This window comes from Anguilla anguilla, chromosome 1, assembly GCF_013347855.1.
Source record: "Anguilla anguilla isolate fAngAng1 chromosome 1, fAngAng1.pri, whole genome shotgun sequence".
NCBI lineage: Eukaryota > Metazoa > Chordata > Actinopteri > Anguilliformes > Anguillidae > Anguilla > Anguilla anguilla.
The window spans coordinates 78,638,136-78,643,957 of NC_049201.1; positions in this window are offsets into that span (position 1 = coordinate 78,638,136).

Sequence of the window (5,822 nt, forward strand, 5' to 3'; positions counted from 1 at the left end):
GTTGAACGGAAGTGAGGTCACCAACGTTACTTCCAGACCCGCCTACTTCCGTTCTTCAGATTTTTAAAGGGACAGGCAGTAAATGAATTAATTATTTGTTTTCCTCGTTCAGTCGTCTTTTTGAAGTACCGATTTGAGAGAACGATGACTAGTTTTGAAATGCTATTTTGCGGAGGCACTCGTGAATTTGTTTTTGTTGGCTAGCTGTTCATTACGTTTCCTTGCTCGTTACTCACATGAGGACATTAGCTAGCCAACATGTGCAGGCAGTAGGTGAACTATCCAGTGTATAGACCATTGGGCATTATACCGCTCGTTAACGGGCTCGAATAATTTAAGGCATTTGGATACTGAAATACTATATCCTAAATAGCAAGATGCAATGTTCTCCACTAAAAATCCAGCTACAAAAAAATGGATTTGCACAGTGTTGCTACATTCACACAATGCGAATAATTGTGTCCTCATTATATTCTAGCGGTAACAAACCCTTTTCCTGAAGATCTACCATCCTGTATGTTTTCATTCCAACCCTAACAAAGCGCATCTCATTCAGCAGCTAGAGATCTTGTTGAGCTGCAAATTAGCTGTGCCAAATTAGGGTTGAAATGAAAAGCTACAGGATGGTACATCTCCAAGAACATGGTTGCTTACCTCAGTCCTAGCTGAATCATTGTTTAGACATACAGTATATGTACAACAGGAATCATGTTGCATAATGTCTCTACATAACAGTGCTCTAAAATTGGTAGTTCCCTTAACTTCAACACATCCATTTTTAAGGGAAGTTCCCATTAATACAAATTATCTCCCTGTTTATTTTTTAAAAGAATAAATAAAACATTCTCTCCCCTCCTAACCATTTCCCCCATTTCATGAGCACGGTTTAACCCTACGATTCTCTTTGCCGAGCTTACAAAGGAGTGTTGTGAAGGGGTTGGTTTAGTATGTCAGAATCAGTATTTTATGATCACAAAGATCAAAGTTGTTCTGTTTAAGACGTCTTCCCCTTACGCCTCACACAAAAAGCCAGCTTTCCTTCTTAGCATGCTGATGTGGGATTCTACCTTTCCCCTGTACAAGTGAAGAAAATATCATCATTCATTTAAAAGGGGGGGGAAAACACAAACACCACTCTCAGCTCTCAATATCTAAATATGAAGATGTATGTAGTCATTGGAACTTAATTATGCGTGCGTTTTGCAATTCTTTTTTTTTTTTTCCTCCCAATAAATTGTCATAAAGTTCTGGTGATAAACGACACCCTTGCTGCCTTTTTTAAACATCTCATTTATCTTAATCGCTGCTTCAATTAACCAGCAGTAAAAAACGGTCACAGGGCTTTTTCCTACCCGTACAATATAAACAAGTCATCATGTGGTCCTCACAAAACTAGAAGCTACGAGTACACAGTTCAGAGGAGAGTATCTGCATGCTTACACACACACACACACACGCACACACACACACCCTCCCCCGGGGTGACACTGTGAATACAGCTGAATGCTTGAAAAAGAAAGACTGGGCATAAAATTTCATCTAAACAAAGTGAGCAAGGGTAAGCCCCGTGAAATGCTTCACCAGTGAGAGATCAGTTGATCAATCAAATAAAAATGAATTGCGTGCGTGGCCGGCCGAGTGCCAGAGAGCGCCGCGGAGAGCGGGACGCTGGTCTGCTAAACGCTCACGCTCGCCGCTCGCGCCACATCACGCGCTGCGTCTTTAGCTAAGGATCACTGACACTTACAAGATTTGCGGAAACGCTACTTCAGTCTTCAGCAGGGTGAGCAGATTACAAGGCGGAGAAGCGACCGTCATGTTTTATTCTCTGCACACAAAGGGGGAGGGGGGGATGGGGGGTGTTCGGGGGGTTGGGGTTGGGGAGGGGAGGGGAAGGGGGAGCGTTTTGCAAGACGCTCCCGAGAAGGCGAGGATCGTACCCGGTGTCTAAAAATACAACGTGACTGAAATTGTTTTGTGTTCCTTTGAATCCGCCGCATTCAAAAAGCCCCTGTGGTCAGCGTAATTTGTTTGGCTCTGTTTGTTTTCCTCCCCCCCCCCCCCCCCCCCACACACACGCACAGACACAACCCCACCACCACCCCTCTTCCCCTCCCCCCACACACACAGACACAACCCCACCACCACCCCTCTTCCCCTCCCCCTCCCCCCCTCCCCCCCCCCCCCCCCCCATCACCCTCCAGGGCTGTGTGCACAAAGCACTCCAGTGCTAATCCTCCAGGCGGTGACCTAATTCAATTCATTGCTTGGAAAACAACAGATCGACTTTACTTATCAACTGATGGAGGTGCCGGGAGTGGCTGAAAGCCATTGTCCAAATGGGAATTGAGTTCAGGGGCAAAGCAGAGCAGTGGCTCTCTTATCCTCACTGTCTTACCCTCTCCCTCTCTCTCTCTCTCTCTCTCTCTCTCTCTCTGCTCAGTCACCCTTTCACGTTTTTTTCTTTGTTTCTTTCCGCTCTTTCCGCTGCAGGTGAAGTAGGAGGTTTCCTGCCTCCAGTGGTCTGTGTGGTGGTATGTGCAGTGGTCTGCGTGGTGGTCTGCACGGCGGTCTGCCTGGTGGTCTGCCTGGTGGTCTGTGTGGTGGTGTGTGTGGTGGTCTGCGTGGTGGTGTGTGTGGTGGCCTGCGTGGTGGTGTGTGTGGTGGTCTGCGCGGTGGTCTGCCTGGTGGTCTGTGTGGTGGTCTGCCTGGTGGTCTGTGTGGTGGTCTGCCTGGTGGTCTGTGTAGTGGTCTGTGCGGTGGTCTGCGTGGTGGTCTGTGTGGTGGTCTGCCTGGTGGTCTGCGTGGTGGTCTGCCTGGTGGTCTGCTGTAAACTCGGTCACAGTTGTGGCATTAAAAACAACCGCTGCGAACCGCAAATCTCCGGCTCCCACTGAGCTCCATCCCTCACTCTCTCTCTCCACCCTCTCTCCATCCCCCACTCTGTCTCTCCACCCTCTCTCCTTCCCCCACTCTCTCCACCCTTTCTCCATCCCCCACTCTCTCTCCACCCTCTCTCCTTCCCCCACTCTCTCCACCCTTTCTCCATCCCCCACTCTCTCTCTCCATCCCCCACTCTCTCTCTCACTTTCGCTCTCTCCACCCTCTCTCTCTCCATCCCCTGCTGTATCTCTTCATCATCTCTCTCTCTCTGTCTCCCTCTCCATCCCCCACTCTGTATCTCTCCACCCTCTCTCTCTCTCTCTCTCTCTCTTTCTCACTCACTCTCTCTGTCTTTCTCTCATATTTGAGTAGTACTGCGCTATGGGGAAAGATTGATCTCTCTGTTCTGCCAGATAAGAATGCTGTTTCTGCAGATATTTGTGCCGTAGACAAGCTATGGCCCTTTATGGTGAGTCTGCTGGCCCTGAGTATCCCTGAGCAGCCCTGACCTCCTCGGATTCCGCTGAGGTCCCCCGCCGTGCGCCCCCACGCTTAATCCAGCTCTCCATCTTTCCATGAGCCGCAAAGCTTCGGAAAAAGTGCCTTCCAACGGCTTCTAGAAGCTTCTGCGTGGCCAGCTGAACTTGTGGAAAGCTTTTTTTTTGCTTGTATCTGAGGGCTAAGAGTATTTTGCATATTTTTTATGTTTTTACTTTGAATTATCCTAAAAAAAAAGGAGGACAGGGGTTAAAAATTATTGTATCCTCTTTCAGGGGAAGCACTCTGTCACTTTTATTCCAAAGACCAATTACTTATATACTCTTCCTTGTGATTTAGCCCAAGTCCTGGGATGCATTTAAACTTTAATAAGTCTACAGATGGGGTTACAAAACTTCAGCTTCAATAATTCAGTCGACTGGCCAATTTTTTCCCTTCATAACCACTGTCCCAAACCAATATTTCTGTGACTGATTCAGGACCAGAGCTATAAATGTTCTCTCCCTCTGCCTGAGAAATGAATTCTGAGGAAAATAAAGTATTTCGATCCAATTGTCGCATCCCCCTTCCCCTCCCCTCCCCTCCCCACCCCTTCCCCCACCCCCTTTTTTTGTTTCAAGGGCATGAACTTCGATGTAAATTTGCAAAGCGAGGACTTGAGTAATAAGGGTGGATTTGCAGCTCTCTGAAGCACGAGAAGTGAACAAAAAAAAAATGTAAAAAAATGTCTGCTAATAATAACCGGCCATAATTCGTGATCACTGCAGCAGGCCCCCATAAGTAATTACGGAGTGTGAGGGGCACGGTGTCCCGGGCTGGGGCCCGATACAGTTATACCAGGCCCAGCCGGGCTGGATTCAAAGGATGATGAGAGACGTGGGGGCAATCGATTGATTCATCGGAATATGAAACCAATTATCAATCTCCGACCGGGGATCGAGGAGCCGGAGAGAAAAACAGCTCAGCTCTCGCGATGTGTCAGACGCGTGTGATTGTCTGTGCTCGGCGATGCCAATTTTCCAGAGCACACGGAACATCATTTCTAGCTGTAAGGAACAGGCATCTACAATGCCTTCCTTACTCCAGTGTTCTACTACAAACACAGCTGCCTGGGTTTGTCTCATCGGTCTGAACAATGCCCCTCATTCTCACCTCCGTCCACCTGTACTGCCAGTCGTTCTGGTTTTTTGTGGTGTGGCTAATGTGTCTAATCCTGAAGGTCTAACCATTCTGGTTATTCTGGTTTCTATGGTATGTGGTTAATGTGTCTCATCATTCTAGTAATTCTGATTTCCATGGTGTGGTGAATGCGTCTCACCATTCTGGTAATTCTGGTTTCTGTGGTGTGGTTAATATGACTGACCATTCTGGTAATTCTGGTTTCTATGGTATGTGGTTAATGTGACTGACCATTCTGGTAATTCTGGTTTCTATGGTATGTGGTTAATGTGACTGACCATTCTGGTAATTCTGGTTTCTATGGTATGTGGTTAATGTGACTGACCATTCTGGTAATTCTGGTTTCTATGTTATGTGGTTAATGTGACTGACCATTCTGGTAATTCTGGTTTCTATGTTATGTGGTTAATGTGACTGACCATTCTGGTAATTCCAATTTCTGTGGTGTGGTTAATGTGTGTCTCGCCATTCTGGTACTTGTAGTTTCTATGGTCTGCCTTCTTCTACTTGTTCCTTTTGGTGTTCGATCTCTGGCTCCATCTGTTTCTGCAGCAAGAGGGGAAGCATGCCATCAACACCACAGAACATTTTGCACCTTTTGCACCTCTCTCTTTGCATCTCTCCATCCCCCACTCTCTCTTCACTCTCTCTCTCTCTCTCTCCAGCTTCTCTCTCTCTCTCCATCTCTCTCTCTCTCTCTCTCTCTCTCTACCCTCTCTCACTCACTCTCTCTGTCTTTCTCTCATATTTGAGTAGTACAGCGCTATGGGGAAAGACTGATCTCTCTGTTCTGCCAGATCAAGGATGCTGTTTCTGCAGATATTTGTGCCGTAGACAAGGTAGGGCCCTTTATGGTGACTCTGCTAGCCCTGAGAGAGAAAAAACAGCGACGGTGGAGAGCAGCGGCTGCCCGCAGATGCGCTTCAGTGCCTCACACTCTCACAGCGATACTGCACTTCACTCGGTCCGTGATTCTGAGGAACACACGCTCTTTAGGGGTCGCGGGTGAGAGACCGTGGGAGAGAGCAGGTTACTGTGAGGCACAGTCGTAAACAACAGCACAGCCATCATAACAAAAATAGCATCAATTACCTCTGCTGTTGTTCCACCTTTACTACTATTACTACTACTACCACTAATAATAATAATAATAATAAGAAGAAGAAGAATGATAATGTGAATATATACCAGAACAAAGCCAAAACTCCAGAATCTTGTTTGGCTTCATTTGCTATGTTACATGCCAGCCTCTCCCAAAGGTC